Here is a 20,077-nt window from a genome sequence, read left to right as displayed (position 1 = left end):
AGGTGATTCAAGTAAGTTACAGGTGTAGAGTTTTGAGGTAAAACATCTTTTAGCTGCTTCGATTTTAGAATTTCTCATTTATGTAAAATACATAAAAATTCATAAGTGATATATTCTGAGCCTCTCAAGTAATCTATTAAACCGATCATTTTTCCATTAATTGTTCCAGAAATTGCTTATAGTCCAAGGCATAGCTGGCATTTGTTTCTCTTATTTTCATTTTCATAGTGTTTCTACACTTTTGCTTATTTTTGTTAGAAAAATTTGGTTGAGAGAGACAGAGAGAGAGAAGTTTTAATTTGTCTTTATGCTTCCAATATTCATATTAATCAGTTAACTCTATTAACTGATTCGGGGTTTGGAGCATGGATAAAATAGCCCTCAAAGTCAAACTATTTCAAGCATTTCACCAAAAACATAGAGATGTTCCTCATTAAACATGGAAAGATGCAGATAAATTATCTGCCTAAAAATGCTCAAGTAAGCAGCAATGATGAATCTAAAAGGTTAATATTAATATTTTGAAATTTTACTATTCTAAGCATCTGCCTGCCTTACTCTTTGTCTCTTACCTAAAATTAGCTCCACGGGATATGTCTTTAGTAGGCTCACTAATTGCTGTTATCAGTTGCTTTAATTTCAAGTTTTAGGGTGAAAAGGATTTGTGGAATATTTGTCCCAAATTCCAATATAATTTTGCTTTTGATTTCAATGACTTAAAAACTGTGGATCACTAAGCTTTAATGATTACTATAGCAAAGAAATTCATTTAAATCATCTCAACAAAGAATTACTCTTAATGTAATATTATTACATTGAGAATTTGTGGGATGCCATGAAAAGGAAAGAAGCATTCTACCATACTAGGAAATATATACAAATCACTTCCAATTAATGTAATTCATGTAATAAAAAATAATATTGCTTTCATCTGTTACAAAAATCTTTATTAGCATGAATATTGGATTTATAAAGCCATTAATAAATTCAGATTTCTAAACAGCAATACAAACTTACTCCTAAAAATGAAATACTCACTTTTCTGTTTCCTGCGTGAAGTACACTTTAGAAAACCTCTCTGACCAAAAGAGAACCATATTATCTAATTGTAGTGAACATTTTTTTCCCTAGAAATGGAACATCAACCTTGCAAATGCAGTGTCAATGAATTTACTATTGCATGAGTTTGAAGGCCAGAGAGCTTCAACTGAATGGAAAAAAAGAAAGATTTATTTTCTCTAAGTGTCAATGACTTCAAAGTCAGACTCATTTCCAGTCCTCTAAGACATAAAATGCAGTACTTATGTCAAGTGAATTTTCTAGTGGGTTATTTATTTCCATCTGTCTTATATTTGTGGGCAGGTCGAGCACAAGATCTGAGCCTGCTACAGAGAGATGAAAGACTACTCTAAAGAAAGAGTTGAGTTTAAACAAGAAAATAAGAGTCAACATTAGCAAATTAAACTGAAAAGCTTGGGGAATGTCTATCATACAGGCAATTTCATGTGCAAATTTTAATTTGCAAGTATGGAAATTTGACCATCTCCACTATATACAATATAGTTAGAAATGATCATTTATGTAAACAAAAATGATGTGTGTGTATTTCCTAAGTAGCACAGTTCAATTTTATCTGTTGAAATTATCTTTGCTCCTATAAAACTAAGTTTCAGTTTCCCAACTTCTCTTTCAGTGAACTCTATCCATTTTTAGCACTCTTATTTACCTTTCCTACGAAACTTCATTTCTCATTAAACTTTATGCCAATAATTAAGCAGGAAAATAAATATTCTCGTGGTGTGTTGGATAGAGGTTCTTGACTCATCCTCACACATTAAACCTGTGCCTAATTTATGCTGGTGTTAACTGCAGATTTATGTCCTTTGAACATTTTAAATAAGTGAATGCTTTATTTCTCTAATGCAAACACTGTTGTTTGTTCAGATCCTTTAAAAATATTTGAGTTACTCTGATGTCTTTAGGTAAAAATAAATTAACTTAGAAAATGAGACCAGCCTAATTAAATCAGGTGCTATGTAGCTTTCTACCTGCTCATCATTATAGATAAAAACCAATATTGTTTACTGAAAAGAAAATACATACAACTTTAATCAGTCTTTTGAGATGGTCAAAATATTAAAAATGTGATGTGTTTAAAATCAGATAATTTACCTCTCATGATTTAGGAACAATTGTTAGGGCATGAGATACAGTTTTAGGGGATCAGAATTTGCAAACAGGAGCTTTCAGCTTTCTCCTAGCTTAAGCTATATTAAACAGTCTTTATTGTGAGCAGCTTTGGTTTCTTATTTAAGTGGTCTACTCCAATGTTTACTGAAAAAAATCCCAGGTGAGCTTTTCCAAACAGAAAACGTTTTATAAAATTCATCTTAAAAAAAGTCATTAACTCCAAATCTCACTGGCTTAGCACAACAGTATATGTCACTTCTTACCCTAATACATATCTGACTTGGATTAACAGAGGTTTCTCCCCTGCAAGCGTTTTGAGGGACCTGGGCTGACAGAGACTTCAGTATCTGGTGATGCTGCATCTTGTGATGCTTCGGCATTGGCCACAGCAAAGGAAGAGAGAGCTTAGAAAACCCAAAGCTGCTCATAAGAGAAGTAATTCATTTCTGTTCACAGTTCACTGGCAAGTTATGGCCCCAACATAAACTTCAAGGGATATTAGGAAATTTTCAAGCAAAGGGAAAAGAGTCAACTATGGTGAAGACTAGTAATCTCAATCACTTTCTATTCTCTAAATATTCAGTTCCTTCTTCTTCCCACACATAACACATATTCAGCAACTCAAATGGAGACAGCCTGAATCTCATTCAATCAGTGCCAGAATCTCAAAGTCCAACGTGTCTAGGGAAAGTTCAGTAGTTACCAAGCCTAGATGTGGCTTCTCTTGGTCTGGAGACCTATGAATTTAAAAGCAGAATTTTCCTGTCCCTACACACACACACACACACACACACACACACACACACACACACACACACACACACACATTCTCTCTTTCCCTCTCATTCTCAATAAACAAAGGAGTGACAGGACCAGGATAATTACAGTAACACACTCACTTTTAGAAAGAAGACAATCAGACATAATCAGCAGCCCGTATAAATCCTGAAGTCCTGCTGAGACACTCATGGGAGGCTCCCTACCTGCGTGTGCCTTCAGTAGCCACCCTATGGCAGTTCCTTTTTTTTTTCCCATTCCCTTCTTTGACTGTATCTGGAAATAAGTCTCAGGGCTGCACAGCTTCTTCAGGCTCCTTCTTGTTCACATAAGGTTGTGCGCACAAAGGCCATTTTCAGCTTCTACAGTCAAAGGCCCCTTCAGTCCAGGCTTGTGGTTTCTTTGGCAGTACATTTCTCTCAAATACTTAAGAGGCTTCTTCTCTATTTGTTTCCAGTCAGCTCCACATGCCAGTAACCACACCCACACTTCCAAATACCTAGTTCTCAAATCTCCAGTAGCTCTTTGTTTTCTCAACCTCCTGTCTTTTTCTCTCAATTTGATAGTGGCTAACTGAAGCTTATCTGTAATAACAGGTGAGAAGACCTGATTTTTAAAACTTTCTCTGCCTTAAGTACTATAATCAACTGAAAGGTCTTGTTGAATGTTACTTAAAGCCTTTGTAAAATTCCTCTGAGTGTAGTTTGGGTCTAGAAGCAGTTGGCTTTTCCAATACTAAGGGAATCCCTATTTCTAGACCCTCATTATATCTTCATTTCTGCTTGCAAACCAGCTAATTCTTTTCTGAGTTCATCTTTATTTTTGTGATACCTTGTCAAGCATAGCCAATGGCAGTTAGCATACACTGTTATGGTTCTGTTTTCTACATCTTACCTAGGGGCTAACAGTTACCTAGGCGTATGATCTGCCTTCCAAGTTCTGACATACAAGAGTTTCACCAAATGTTTCACTGCTACAACATTCATTTTCTGCTTTCTGTCTGCTTTTCTGCTTTTCTGCTTTTCTGCTTTCTGTCTGCTTTTCTGCTTTTCTGCTTTCTGTCTCCTCTGGGATCATTTTTCTTACTGTCCACTGCCGGTCCACAAGTACATATCAATTGTTTTATTATAGTAAAGCCCTCTTTCCTAAAGCTAATTTCTGTGTTAGTGAGTAAAGATAAGGTAAAACTGTGTGTTAATTTGTGGTAGCAAATTAACCACAGAATCTAAGTATCTTATCATAACACAGGTTAATTTCTTATTCATGTGAAATGCACACGTTTCAAGGGAACTCCTCTATATAGTCACTCAGGGAACCAGGCTATCGGTGGTGCCACTGTTTTTTAGCTGGCCATCTCAATCCATGGCTGTCAAGGTTGCCAGGTCAAAAGGAACTTACAGTCACACTTAAACGTCTCAGACTTTAAGTGACATGTGTCACTTCTTCTCACAACCATAGTCCACAGTTAGACATATGACCCTGCCCTAATGACAAGACAGACTCGGAAGTCTTTAAGTGTGCTTAGGAAGGAGAGGATAACTGAATATTGTACAGACTAGTTATGTCTATCTTCCTCTACTTTTAATGTTCAGATAAACATGGAAATATAGATAAGTCACAGTAATGTTATTTGACCACTGTAATGGAGAATCATTTGTTGAAAAAAATAATTGGATCATATAAGTGTAAATAGGAAGCAGGAATTTGATCCATTTCTTCAATTTTGAAAACACCTGTTGACTAATAAGCTATACAAGAAAGCTACGTGACAATATAATTAGCTCTTAATTTTTAAAAAAAGTCCCTCGGAACTAATGATACCACATGGAAAACAAATGTTTGAATAAAGCTAAGTCACTAGCAAGAAACAATTAAGAAGCGGGACAGGAAATACGAAGGAAAAGAGATGAATAAAAAGGAGAAAAGTAAGAGTAAAGCCACATAAAAACATCCAGCAAAGATTTAAAATGCTGTAGAACATAAGGTATTATTTTTAAAAAAGATAATAAGTAAAGAGTCCATATAAAGCATTTACTTACAGCTTCAAAGCTTTATCATAGTTAGGACATCAAGGCTGAATAGAAATAGAAGTGTTCTAAATGATTCTCAGAAATGGATATTCCTTAACATCTAGGTCAAGAATGAGAGTTATAAACATTTTGGTGAGAAAGTGATGACCAAGATAATAAATTGGCCCATCCACCATTCATGGTAAAAAGGATGGTAGTAGTCCTTCTAAGTCAAAGGACACTATATTATTCATCATTCCAGCACCCCAGGCTCAGGGGGTTTTAGAGAAAGAGGGAGTAGCGATGGAAACCATCAGGGCCTGATCAAGCAAGCAAAAGACATGAAATTAAATATTTGCAAGAAAAATTTCAAACAAGAGTAAAAATTCTTACATAAATAGCTCATTCAAGTCAATTCAAAAAAAAATTTTAAAAATTATCCTCGAAAACATGACTAGGGACTCATAAACTCTTTCTGTAGAGTGTCAGAGATTACATATTTTAGCTTTTAATGGCCATACAATCCTATCATAACTACTTGCCCCTACTGTTGTAGCAAGAAAAAAAAATAGACAATAGGATACAGAAATCAATGGGTCTGGTTGTGTCTCAATGAAACTTTATTTACAAAAATAACTACGGGCCTGTAGCCCATAGTTTGCCAACCTCTGCTCTAGGAGAAAAGGGCAAAGAATAATAACAAAAATTTTAAAATAAACTGGTCCCAAAAAGAGTAAATAAAACAACATTCAACCATATTAGTAATCAAAGAAATACAAAGGGAAACAATGAAATTCTATTTTTCCCTACAACATTATGAAATAAATACCATGATACATGGCTAGAAGGGGGAAAAGCATACTGGCATAAATTTGACAAAATTTCTTAAGATGAAATGCATACATACAAATGTCGATAGATACATACATACATACATACATAGACACACATATTATATATATATATATATAGAGAGAGAGAGAGAGAGAAAGAGAAAGAGAGAGAGAGAGATGAACCATAGAATTAGAACTAGCAAGTTTTACCAAGGATGTGTGGTGTTTGGTCTGAATTTTAAAACTCTTAGTCCAAAATCTATTTACAGATGAATCAGGAATGAAACTACTTCTGGGTAGCCATAATAATGATTTACTTAACATATATGCACTTTCTTAGCCCCATTATTTACCTGAATAATAAAAAATGGGAAAAGTCATATAAGCTCTTTATTGGTTACAGAATTTCTTAATGGCAACATGAGGTCTCCTACTCAATCTCCTTTTTATTACCTTTCATCCCATGGATTGAACAACTTTCTGGAGAAATCATATTAAGCAATAGCCAGAAGCATGTACTTCTAGCCATAGGACTGTCCACCCGCTATGAGGGGTCCCAATACCCCCATCTGTCTATGGGTCCAACAATTCTTGCATAAAAATATTTCCCTAGCACCATTGAACTGTAAGTATAATAATTACAAAGTTTTGTGGGTGCAACAGAAATGAAGATTTCACTAACAAGTAAAATTTGTTTCCTGTACTCTCTCAACTATTATAAAAAAATGGAAACACAGATTTATGAAGTCTTCTATCTAATAAATCCATTATTTTTATTTTTGAAATTCTCTTTTTTTCTTCTCTGACCACAAGAGTAACCATGCCTCACTGTCAAATGTTACAAAGAAAAAATTTAAAAGAAACAGTCACCCATGATGCCAGTAATGAGACATAACTACAGTAGGTATTGTGAAGTATATTCTCCCCGATTTTTATATTCATATATATTGGTGTGTTTACCAAACCAAGATTTGCTAAACTATTTTTTTAATTTTCTCTATTTTACTTAAGACAATATAAACAATTTAAATGCACATAAATAAAAATTAGCTCATTCACTTTTAACCACATTGCATTTTACTGGAAGTATGCACCATAATTATTTATGCAATCTTCTTCTGATGGAAATTTAGGTTGCAAAATTATTTTCCCTATCATATACACTAATGTGAACATTTCAGTACACATATTTGAGTGCATTTGCACTATTATTTCCCTTAGAAAAATTCCTAGAAATGCAATTTTTCATGTTGAAGAGTATTTAACATTATATTTTACATTATATTAACAAATTATGCTCTAGGGGAGATTGGTTCAAGATGGCAAGGTAGAAGGACATGCACTCACTCCCTCTTGCAAGAGCACCAGAATCACAACTAACTGCTGAACAATCATTGACAGGAAGACACTGGAACTCACCAAAAAAGATATCCCACATAAAAAGACAAAGGAGAAGCCACAATGAGATGGTAAGAGGGGTGCAAACACAATAAAATCAAATCCCATAACCACTAGGTGGGTGACTCACAAACTGGAGAACAATTATACCACAGAAGTCCACACACTGGACTGAAGGTTCTGAGCCCCATGTCAGGCTTCCCAACCTGGAGGTCCAGCAACAGGAGGGGGAATTCCCAGAGAATCAGATTTTGAAGGCTAGCGAGATTTGATTGCAGGACTTTGACAGAACTGGGGGAAACAGAGACTCCACTCCTGGAGGGCACACACAAAGTAGTGTGCACATCAGGACCCAAGGGAAGGAGCAGTGACACCATAAGAGATTGAACCAGACCTACCTGCTAGTGTTGGAGGGTCTCCTGCAGAGACAGGGGATGGCTGTGGCTCACCGTGGGGACAAGGACACTGGCAGCAGAAGTTCTGGGAAGTACTTCTTGGCATGAGCACTTCCAGAGTCTACCATTATCTCCACCAAAGAGCATGTAGCCTCCAGTGTTGGGTCACCTTAGGCCAAACAACCAACAGGGAGGGAACACTGCCCCACCCATCAGCAGACAAGTGGATTAAAGTTTTACTGAGCTCTGCCCACCAGAGCAACACCCAGCTCTACCAACCACCAGTACCTCCCATCAGGAAGCTTGCAGAACACTCTTAGATAGCCTCATCCATGAAAGGGTGGACAGCAGAAGCAAGAAGAATTACAATCCTGCAGCCTGTGGAATGAAAACATTCACAGAAAGACAGACAAAATGAAAAGACAGCGGACTATGTACCAGATGAAGGAACAAGATAAAACCCCAGAAAAACAACTAAATGAAGTGGAGATAAGCAACCTTCCAGAAAAGAATTCAGAATAAAGATAGTGAAGATGATCCAGGACCTCGGAGAAAGAATGGAGACAAAGATGGAGATGATGCAAGAAATGTTTAACAAAGACCTAGAAGAATTAAAGAAAAAACAACTAGAAGAATTAAAGAACAAACAAACAGAGATGAACAATACAATGACTGAATTGAAAAATACACTAGAAGGAATCAATAGCAGAATAACTGAGGCAGAAGAACGGATAAGTGACCTGGAAGGCAGAATGATGGAATACACAGCCGCAGAATAGAATAAAGGAAAAAGAATGAAAAGAAGCGAAGACAGCCTAAGAGATTTCTGGGACAACATTAAATGCACCAACATTCACATTATAGGGGTCCCAGAAGGAGAAGAGAGAGAGAAAGGACCCGAGGAAATATCTGAAGAGATTATAGTTAAAAACTTCCCTAACATGGGAAGGAAATAGCTACCCAAGTCCAAGAAGTGCAAAGAGTCCCAGGCAGGATAAATCCAAGGAGAAACACACGGAGACACATAGTAATCAAATGGATAAAAATTAAAAGCAAAGAAAAGTTATTTAAAGCAACAACAAAAAATGACAAACAACATACAACAGAACTCCCATAAGGTTAACAGCTGATTTCTTAGCCGAAACTCTACAAGCCAGAAGGGAGTGGCAAGGTATATTTAAAGTGACGAAAGGGAAGATCCTACAAGCAAGATTACTCTAACCAGCAAGGATCTCATTCAGTTTCAACGGAGAAGTCAAAAGCTTTACAGAAAAGCAAAAGCTAAGAGAACTCAGCACTACCAAATCAGCTCTGCAACAAATACTAAAGGAACTTCTCTAAGTGGGAAACACAGAGAAGAAAAGGACCTACAAAAACAAACCCAAAACAACTGAGAACATGATAATAGGAACATACATATCGATAATTACCTTAAATGTGGATGGATTAAATGCTCCAACCAAAAGACACAAGTTGGCTGATTGGATACAAAAACAAGACCCATCTATATGCTGCCTACAAGAGACCCACTTTCCAGACCTGGGGACACATATAGACTGAAAGTGAGGGAATGGTAAAAGATATTCCATGCAAATGGAAATCAAAGTAAAGCTGGAGTAGCAATACTCATATCAGATAAAACAAACTTTAAAATAAAGAATGTTACAAGAGACAAGGAAGAACACTACATAATGATCAAGGGATCAATTCAACAAGAAGATATAATAATTATAAATATATATGTACCCAACATAGGAGCACCTCAATACATAAGGCAAATACTAACAGCTATAAAAGAGGAAATCGACAATAAGACAAAAATAGTGGAGCACTTTAACACCTCACTTACACCAATGGACAGATCATCTAGACAGAAAATTAATAAGGAAACACAAGCTTTAAGTGACAAAATAGACCAGATAGATTTAATTGATATTTATAGGACATTCCATCCAAAAGCAGCAGATTACACTTTCTTCTCAAGGCACACAGAATATTCTCCAAGACAGATCAAATCTTGGGTGACAAAATAAGCCTTGGAAAATTTAAGAAAACTGAAATCATATCAAGCATCTTTTCCAACCACAACATTATGAGACTAGAAATCAATTACAGGAAAAAACATGTAAAAAACACAAACACATAGAGGCTAAATAATACATTACTAAATAACCAAGAGATCACTGAAGAAATCAAAGAGGAAATCAAAAAATACCTAGAGACAAACAACAATGAAAACACAATGATCCAAAACCTATGGGATGCAACAAAAGCAGTTCAAAGAAGGAAATATACAGCAATACAATCCTACCTCAAAAAACAAGAAAACTCTCAAATAAACAATCTAACCTTACACCTAAAGTAACTAGAAAAAGAAGAACAAAACACAAAGTTAGTAGAAAGAAAGAAATCATAAAGATCAGAGCAGAAATAAATGAAATAGAAACAAAGAAAACAGTAGCAAAGATCAATAAGACTAAATGTTGCTCTTTGAAAAGATAAACAAAATTGATAAACCTTTAGCCAGACTCATCAAGAAAAAGAGGGAGAGGACTCAAATCAATAAAATTAGAAATAAAAAAGGGGAAGTTACAACAGACACTGCAGAAATACAAAGCACCTTAAGAGACTACTACAAGCAACTCTATGCCAATAAAATGGACAACCTGGAAGAAACAGACAAGTCCTTAGAAAGGTATAGCCTTCCAAGACTGAACCAGGAATAAATAGAAAATATGAACAGATCAATCACAAGTAATGAAATTGAAACTATAAATAAAAATCTTCCAACAAACAAAAGTCCAAGACCAGATGGCTTCATAGGTGAATTCTATCAAACATTTAGAGAAGAACTAACACCCATCCTTCTCAAACTCTTCCAAAAAATTGCAGAGGAAGGAGCACTCCCAAACTCATTCTATGAGGCCACCATCACCCTGATACCAAAACCAGACAAAGATACTACAGAAAAAGAAAATTACAGACCAATATCACTGATGAATATAGATGCAAAAATCCTCAACAGAACACTAGCAAACAGAATCCAACAGCACATTAAAAGGATCATCACCATGATCTAGTGGGATTTATTTATCCCAGGGATGCAAGGATTCTTCAATATATGCAAATCAATCAATGTAATATACCATATTAATAAACTGAGGAATAAAAACCATATGATCATCTCAACAGATGCAGAGAAAGCTTTTTACAAAATTCAACACCCATTTATGAGAAAAAAACTCTCCAGAAACTGGGCATAGAGGGAACCTACGTCAACATAATGAAGGCCATAGGTGACAAACCCAAAGCAAACATCATTCTCAATGGTGAAAAACTGAAAGCATGTCCTCTAAGATCAGGAACAAGACAAGGATGTCCACTCTCACCACTCTTATTACTCATAAGTTTTGGAAGTCCTAGCCACAGCAATCAGAGAAGAAAAAGAAAGAAAAGGAATACAAATTGGAAAAGAAGAAATAAAACTGTCATAGTTTGCAGATGACATGATACTATACATAGATAATCTGAAAGATGCCACCAGAAAACTACTAGAGCTAATCAATGAATTTGGTAAAGTTGCAGGATACAAAATGAATGCACAGAAATCTCCTGTATTCCTATACACTAACAATGAAAGACCAGAAAGATAAATTAAGGAAACAATCCTATTCACCATTACAACAAAAAGAATAAAGTACCTAGGAATAAACCTACCTAAGGAGGTGAAAGACCTGTACTCAGAAAACTATAAGATACTGATGAAAGAAATCAAAGATGACAAAAACAGATGGAGAGATATACCCTATTCTTGTATTGGAAGAATCAATATTGTGAAAATGACTGTACTACCCAAAGCAATCTACAGATTCAATGCAATCCCTATCAAATTACCAGTGGCATTTTTTACACAACTAGAATAAAAAATCTTAAAATTTGTATGGAGAGACAAAAGACCCTAAATAGCCAAAACAATCTTGAGGGAAAAAAATGGAGCTGGAGGAATCAGACCCCCTGATTTCAGACTATACTACAAAGCTACAGTAATCAAGACAATATGGTACTGGCACAAAAACAGAAATATAGATCAGTGGAACAGGATAGAAAGCCAAGAGTTAAACTCATGTACCTATGGTCAACTAATCTATGACAAAGAAGGCAAGGATATACAGTGGAGAAAAGACAGTCTCTTCAATAAGTGGTGCTGGGAAAACTGGACAGCTACATGGAAAAGAATGAAATTGGAACACTCCCTAACACCATACACAAAAATAATCTCAAAATGGATTAAAGACCTAAATGTAAGACCAGACACTATAAAACTCTTAGAGGAAAACATAGGAAGAATACTCTTTGACATAAATCACAGCAAGATCTTTTTTGACCCACCTCCTAGAGTAATGGAAATAAAAACAAAAATAAACAAATGGGACCTAATGAAACTTAAAAGCTTTTGGAGAGCAAAGGAAACTATAAACAAGATGAAAAGACAACCCTCAGAATGGGAGAAAATATTTGCCAACAAATCAACAGACAAAGGATTAATCTCCAAAATATATAAACAGTTCATGCAGCTCAATATCAAAAAAACAAACAACCCAATCAAAAAATGGTCAGAAGACCTAAATAGACATTTCTCCAAAGCAGACATACAGATGGCCAAGAAGCACATGAAAAGCTGCTCAACATCACTAACTATTAGGGAAATGCAAATCAAAACTACAATGAGATATCACCTCACACCAGTTAGAATGGGCATCATCAGAAAATCTACAAACAACAAATGCTGGAGAGGGTGTGGAGAAAAGGGAACCCTCCTGCACTGTTGGTGGGAATGTAAATTGGTACAGCCGCTATAGAGAACAGTATGGGGGTTCCTTAAAAGACTAAAAACAGAATTACCATATGACCCAGCAATCCCACTACTGGGCATATACCCACAGAAAACCATAATGCAAATAGACACATGCACTCCAGTGTTCATTGCAGCACTACTTACAATGGCCAGGTCATGGAAGCGACCTAAATGCCCATCGCCAGATGAATTGATACATATATCAAGAAGAAGTGGTACATATATACAATGGAATATTATTCAGCCATAAAAAGGAAGGAAACTGGGTCATTTGTAGAGACGTGGATGGACCTAGTTTCTGTCATACAGAGTGAAGTAAGTCAGAAAGAGAAAAACAAATATTGTGTATTAACACATATATGTGGAATCTAGAAAAATGGTACAGATGAACTGGTGTGCAATGCAGAAATAGTGACACAGATGTAGAGAACAAACATATGGACACCAAGGGGGGAAGGAGGTGGTGGTGGTGGGATCAATTTGGAGATTGGGCTTGACATATATACACTTATATAAAATAGATAACTAATAAGAACCTGCTGAATAAAAAAATAAGATAAATAAATTACCCTCTAGAAAAGTTGTAACAATTTATTCTCTCTCCCTAAGTGTGCAATATGACCATGTTTAAATAAATTATGGTAGTTCCACAGACTAAAATACTATTTTGCAAAAATTAATGACATGGAAAACTAGGCATAGGACTGTATCAAGTAAAACAAGGTATAAGATAAAAGCATACCATTGATATATTACTATATAAATTATATATGTGGAGAGGAATATATACACATATGTACACACATATATATGGCAGAAATTGTCAAAACTGAGGGAAAGGACTAGATTAAATTTTTAAAACTTCTTTAATGCTCTTCTATATTTGTCAAATTTCCTAGAATTTCTGCATATTTTACTTGCAATCTGATAAATAATATGCTCAGAAAATACTGTCTCAAAGCCAAAGAAACAAGTCTTCAGGTCATCTAATGTTAGACGTACACTTACAAAACAGCAAACTCCTAGTGTGCTCCAATCTGGAATGTTTAAACGTAGTGGCCTGAAATACATTTGCCCCACAAAGAACTTGCTTTAACTCATGAAAATCTTCATGCCTCATAGCAAGCAGGATAAAACCTTTCTTTTCTCCACTGATAAAACAAATAAGAGCAAACTGTGAGATCCCTGAAAACAGAGAGAAAACTACCTCTTCGAACAAACTCTAAGTCCTTGGCTGCAGGCATTTTGGAAAGCATTTTTGATGGGAACAAGCCATTAATAAAGATTCAGTACTTACACTGACCTTTGAGCAATTCCAGATGTAGACATGGAGAATTTTCCACAAATAATAAAGAAGGGTCGGCTACAAGAAGTGACAGTCCGGAACAGGCTTGTAGGAGGCTAGAATTACACGGGACACAGAAAAGAGACTCAGCAGAAATGAAACAACGCAAAAGGAATCCATATTCTTGACCAAACATAACCAGAGATTTATTCTCTCATAAGAATTTTTACCAGTTCCTTAGTGTGGAGGAAATACAGGCTATATTTTCTGGATATGATTATAGTTTCATCAGTCTTTATGATGCACTTATTTTCCATGTTATTACTCTATGCTAACTTTTTATACAGAGTAACTCATTTAGTGCTCACTAACCCAACTTGGTAGACTGTTATTCATATTTTACAATTAGAAAAATGAGGCCCAGAAATTTAGATAACTTGGCCAAGATCATACTTCTTGAACAGGGGTCAGCAAACTTTTTGTTAAAGGGTCAGAGAGTAAACATTATGCTTGCCAGTCACAAGGTCTCGGTCACAGCTACTCAACTCTGCTGTGTAGTACAAAAGCACGCATAGACAATGTTTCAAGGAGTCAATGTGGCTATGTTACACAAATGGGTGGTGGGTCCGCTGGCTGTGGTTTGCCAACCTCTGATATAGAACGTAGTAAAGCAAGATTCAAACTCAACTCTATGCCTTTAATAACCAAACTGCCATACAATAAGAGAAAATGAAATAAATGTGGTTCTCCTCCCATAACATGGGTTCAGTAATTTCCAAATATTCTTTGCCTCTCTATACAGTTTTGTTCTAAAGAATCTAACCAGTTAATAGGAATTGTCACTTATTGGGATTTGGTGAGCAGAAAGATTTGGATGCCCAGAGAGCATAAACAAGGTAGGTAGCTCACCTAACAGAATGTGGATTTAACAACATTATGTTAGGATAGATGTGCAGATCTGAAATTTGGGCAGTACTCAGCCTCCTAAAATGGAAAAGAAGAAGATGACTCTGGGTTCTTTTAAAATATAGCAATACTTAGTTTAACAAGTCTCTATATTTTTTTCTTAATTTCAAAATTATTATCTGTGAATTTGTCTCATAAGTACAATAATATTGGGCAATATAGCTATATCCATTTTAAGTTGTTTAAAATTCAAAGTCATGAGGAAAGATATTTTAATCATATCTAGTTTTTCTTGTGTTTATAAATTATAAAGTAGCAATGAAAATTAATCAACAGATTGAGTCAGTTGTTTGATTTTTTAGTAGTAGATCTTCACCAGAATTTGAGAGCCACATCCATGACAGAATGAGTCAAGATGACATAACATTCCTTAAATAATGGAGATGTAACAAGCTCTCTGGGCAGGAGAATGGTCAGAAAATTTATACTTCAGTCTTAATGTTACTATGGACCAGTCATACGACCTTCAGCCAATTCTGCATCTTCTTTAGAAAAATGGTAATTATATCATCTGTTACCATACCAGGATCATTGTGAAAGTTATATGAAAAAAAATTCTAGTTATCTTATAAATTTAAAATGCTATATTCATTAAGGTAGACATCTAAGGTTTATAATACAATCTGTTTTTACAAAGGAAAATACTTTTATGTTTTTCCTTCTTTCACAGATCTATAATCCCTTTCACCAGAAACAGAAGAGACCCAGAGTTCAGAATTTTTGCCAGCCCCTCATTGTGAAAAAACAAAGTAAAGCCATAATTCTACTACTGTTTTATTTTTTAGGACCTTTAAAATTTTCCTTACCATTAGTAATCACCAACACTTCTAAATATTCAGTCTATTAGATTCCTACACATTTTCTTTAGAAATCTCAGTGACTAAAAACTAAACAATAATAGTACTTATTGAACCAAGTTACTTGTAAAAGGTAGCTTGCACAAATAAATCTACTAAAATTTTGGTTAAATTTCTAAGAAATATCATAAGGACACTGTAATATTAGATTGTGTTATTTTTCACAAATATTTGCAGCCCATCTCTCTGGAAGGTTTATACCCTCCTACTCCACTACTATCAGCCTTGGTTGTATGACTCTTGTAACGTGAGCAGAAGTGACCCATGTCACCTGCATGCTGAAATTTTAAAAGCCACTATGTTGTTTGCCAGGTTCTGTTTTCTCCTATGCTACAAGACCAGAATATTCCAGATAAGGGCTGCTCCAACATTCTGGGGTCCAAATGAAGACAACATAAAACAGCACTAAGACCAACCCGTGACACCATGTAGTGAGTGAAAAGTAAAATTTTGTTCCTGTTAGTCACTGATACTTTAAGTCATTTGCTACCACAGGATTACCTAGGCTATCCTAAGTGACTAATTACAAGAATGCAAAAGTCCAGTTATACTCTGTATGTTGACAATTAGAATAATGAACAGAAACATGGCAGCAACATAAAATCTCATTTATTAAGAAAGAAACAAGCATTCCAGTGCTTCCTATATGTGAACAGTTACAACAGGATATAAAAACCAAGTTTTGTCTCACTAAACCACAAAGATGGTGTAAGGGATTCAGACTGCAATAATTTTTCAAGTTATTTATAGGATAGAAAGACATAAAACCAGAGAATCACATCCAGAAACAATACTGGCCATCATTTAGGGATTATCTACAAGCCTAGAAATTAGGGCTCTCACCATCTTATTTTACAATCAGTTTTTTCTTTTTCTATTTTTTAACCAAGAAAGTTCAAAATTATTTTCAAGGAAAAAAGAAATAACTCTCAAAATGCACTAGCAAAATTCAACAGATTTCCTAAATCCAAAGACTAATAATAAATATGACATTTCCTCACCTAGAAGCTGTCAATATTACACAGGTCATTTCAGGATTTCTGTTTTTAATTAAAACTTAAATTGTGTCATTAGTATTTTTAAGCATAAAATCTCTAATATGCAGCTCAATACATAAAACATAAGATTTCAGGGATAACATTAGATATGCTTTGCACTTTCAAGAAATTATCAACACAGTATCAGGGATACCCTGCCCTCTACTGTCAGTATTATAATTTTGCATGTTTAACTAAATTAGTTAAATCACTTCATTTAAAATCCAAGTTTTCTCCCTCCATCAGTTTTTTTTTTTTTTTTGGTATTTAAACATTCTGTTTCTATTCTACTAGCTGTTTTCTTAGAAAATTTAACATGTATGTTTCACTGAAATATTAAAGTTCATCCACCCTTTTATACTGCTCCTAAATAAAGGTACTCAGAATGCTCTAACGCTAACCAGTCATTTCCCAACTTATAGTCTCTTATTGTTCTGTACTAATTTCTCTCGATTTTTACCCTTATCAATTAGAAAATCTTTTAATTATTTCACATGGTAAGTTTACTTAGAGTTACACAGATATTTTCTATTTTATTTGCTCACCATTCCTTCCTGCATCTCAGACCTTCCTTTGAAATTAGTTCATCTTTAAAGCAGGTCTGCTGGTATGAAATGCTCTCCATTTTTGTCTGCAGAAATCATCGGTTTGTCCTTCTCCTTTAAAGCTTCAGTGGTATACAATTCCAGATTAACAATTATTTTCCATCACTATTTGAAGATAATATTCTCCTGTCTTCTACCTTCTGCTGTTGTTGTTGATAACACTCATCTCCATACTTCATTGGCCTCTGGCTCCAATTAGTTTTCCAATAAATTGTCCCAATATTCATAAACTCACAGTCTACTCAAGCTCTCATCAATGCCAATTTGTGGAGTTTTACACAGTTTGTTGAGAAATCTCACTTTGTCATTGGCTTTCTACTTCACCTGTATTGTAGCTTCCTCAATTCCCTTTGGTTTACCTGTGTATTTGTCATTTCTTATGGTTTTCAGAATTTTCTTACCATGTGATCTCTAAAAGTTAGTTTAAAATACATGCAGATTTAGTATATATGGTTTACATCATCTTCATTTATGTCAATGAAGAGAAAATATATTAATGCATTACCGTTTAGTATTTCATGTCACCTTGGTATTCTGGATATGTATTGATGGTGGTCTTGTACAGTGATGGTCAAAAATTTTTAAATCACATACTTTTGTCAAAAAATGAAGTGCTCTGCAATGTATTATACTTATTTGCAAGTCACATGCATGTTCTCCTATCAATATTAACATTAAATAGTAGTGAAATATATTTTTATTTTTAAACAAACAAATTTAAACAGAACATATGGAAAAGATTTTACGTACATTTTGGAATGTATGTCCCACCTGGTATCATAAAGGGTCTAAGAAGCTCTAACATTGGCAGGCTTTCTGTAGTAGAGCTAGCTCTATTCTTTGGACACTGTAGATATTTTCAGAGCCTTTTAGATAATTCAAGAAATAAGTGGAAAAATACAACAAAGTATCATTGTTTTCAATTACTAAATATGGTACTACTCAAATAATATTATGTCCCAACAAATATACAAATGAAATAGGTGAAATTTTACCACTACTCAGAGTATCCCTCATTAATTCAACAAAATTTGTTTTCTACCTGTAAAGTGCTTGGTGCTATATTAGGTGCAAATGATAGAGCAGTGAAAAGATGGACCTGGTCTGAGGTCATAGACTGTAAAGCCTCTTACTGGAGACTAACAATTAAAAAGCCAGTACAGTAAAGTGGGATGAATGCTATGCTTGTAGAAAAGTAGGGCACACTAAATGAGTACTTAACTTCAGAAACATTTTGAAAAGACTCAGGCTCTTATGATTTGGCTTGAGATTATACCATAGACAGAACCTTGAAAAACATGTTTTATTTCTTTGCCCTAACAATCACATTATAACTCCTTTGCTCTCCCTGCATTATTTGAAATCCTAGGTGGCCACTAACAACAGTTCATAAAAAATTAAAACTTATTAAAAACATTAGTGATGATTTACAAAAAAAGTTTCGTACAGATAGTTGCAAGTCAGTACAATTTTGAAAAGGCACCTCCTGTGATGGATGAGTTTACTCAAAGTGCAGATTATTGGAGATTTGGTGAATCATACAAATATATCTGGGTTCTCTGACATCAAAACAGAGTAAAAAGACAGCAACTAAAATTATGTAGGAGATGATATATGAACCAAATATACTTTTAAAAGTGTACTGTACTAGTTTAAAATTTAATTTGGTGTAACATGATCCTGTACAAATTAACGAAGCATCACATGATACTATGTTATCATGATTAGAGACATGAAAATAGAGGTTCTATTTTAAGTACAACAGAATAAGCATCATCTCGCAATGAAGTGAAATGACCTATTTTCTTTTTCTTTGTGTTCTCTTACTATCTTATTCTCCCTTAAGATAGCAAGGGATAGTACATATACATACTCTTAGAGGTTATGTAGTGACGGTCCGGGTGTTCATCAAGTCAGAGTAAAACTACAGCTCACCTGCCTGGCACATAAGGTTTACCCAATTGTATATAATTGAAACATTTAGACAGATTATGTAGAATAACACATTTGTATGAAATTTTGTGAATGGATATATGACTAAATGGTTGACTTGTGTTTGTAGCATTATCTTGGGGGTACTTGATCACAGCCTATTTTGGTATATTTCAAGACATCTGAAACAACCGTTACTAGAAGGAGCCCTCAGCCAGACACAGAAGGCCCGGTTTTGATGATCCTTCTTCTACTGAGTCCATGGCTGTGGGCAAGGTCTTGAACCTCTGGGTTTTTAATCACAGTGTCCAAATCCCTAAAATGGGATCTCTGAGGCTCTTCATACTCTCACATTCTGTGTTTCTGTGTGGTTCCTGCTGATGTTTATTGGGTCTCAAGAGCCCACAAAGTCCACCTTCACAACAAAAGTTTTTGAGTACCCCCATGTAATAACGGACCATGTTCATTCATTGCCAGAACATGTCAAGGAATGTATAAGGTTGGTAGCAATTGGGAAGTGTGGACCAGGGCCAATGAGGGATGCACATATTAAAATATCTACACTCAGATTGTCTTGTGTTATTTAGTTCTCTAATTTTATTTACGCAAAATAAACATGATTTATCCCAGACTGTAAATTTTACATTGTAGGAATTATATCATACTCTTAATTCTGCTACCCAGACAGTAAGTTGTCAGTTACTTCTTGATTAATATCTAAGCCAACTTTAAAAATAACCAAGTAATTATTTGGGACATAGAGTTTTTACCTACTTTATATCAGACAAAACTCTGAAATGAATTTCTTAAATATAAAAAAAGGAGTTAAATAATACTTCTCACTTTTATTCCCATAGCAATTACTGGAAAAGAAATGTAAAGAAAAGGAAAGAGTGAAACATTTAATTCCAAAATAAGTGTGGGCAACAATCTTGCTT

Source organism: Phocoena sinus, chromosome 4, assembly GCF_008692025.1.
Source record: "Phocoena sinus isolate mPhoSin1 chromosome 4, mPhoSin1.pri, whole genome shotgun sequence".
Classification (NCBI taxonomy): domain Eukaryota; kingdom Metazoa; phylum Chordata; class Mammalia; order Artiodactyla; family Phocoenidae; genus Phocoena; species Phocoena sinus.
The sequence above is the reverse complement of the archived record's forward strand: the minus strand, read 5'-3'. Positions refer to the sequence as shown.